The sequence below is a fragment of the Nannospalax galili genome, unplaced genomic scaffold, assembly GCF_000622305.1.
Source record: "Nannospalax galili isolate Female #2095 unplaced genomic scaffold, S.galili_v1.0 scaffold54, whole genome shotgun sequence".
Classification (NCBI taxonomy): domain Eukaryota; kingdom Metazoa; phylum Chordata; class Mammalia; order Rodentia; family Spalacidae; genus Nannospalax; species Nannospalax galili.
This window is the reverse complement of record NW_008341028.1, coordinates 5,369,520-5,369,973: the sequence shown is the minus strand read 5'-3', so window position 1 is coordinate 5,369,973 and position 454 is coordinate 5,369,520.

Sequence of the window (454 nt, the reverse complement as noted above, 5' to 3'; positions counted from 1 at the left end):
TATATAGTCTCATGTATCTTAGGCTAACCTCAAACTCACTACATATCTAGGATGACTTTGAACTTCTGACTCTCCTGTCTTCCTCTTCCAAGTGCTGGGATTATAGGCGTATGCCACCATGCCCGGTTAATGTGGTGCTGGGGATTGAATCCAAGGCTTTGTGCATGCTAAGTAAGCACTCTACCAACTGAGCTACATCCCCAGTCTTGAACTGGATATTATTATTATTATTATTATTATTATTATTATTTTGGGTTTTCTGAGACAGGATTTCCCTGTGGCCCCAGCTGGCCTGGAACTTACTATGTAGACCAGACTGGACTTGATCTCACAGAGATCGGCCTGCTTCTGCCTCCCAAGTGCTGGCATTAAAGGCGTGTGCCACCACGCCCACCTCTAAACTGGATATTATTGATGGCCTTATTTGATAGTTAAGAACACTAAGGCATCAAGA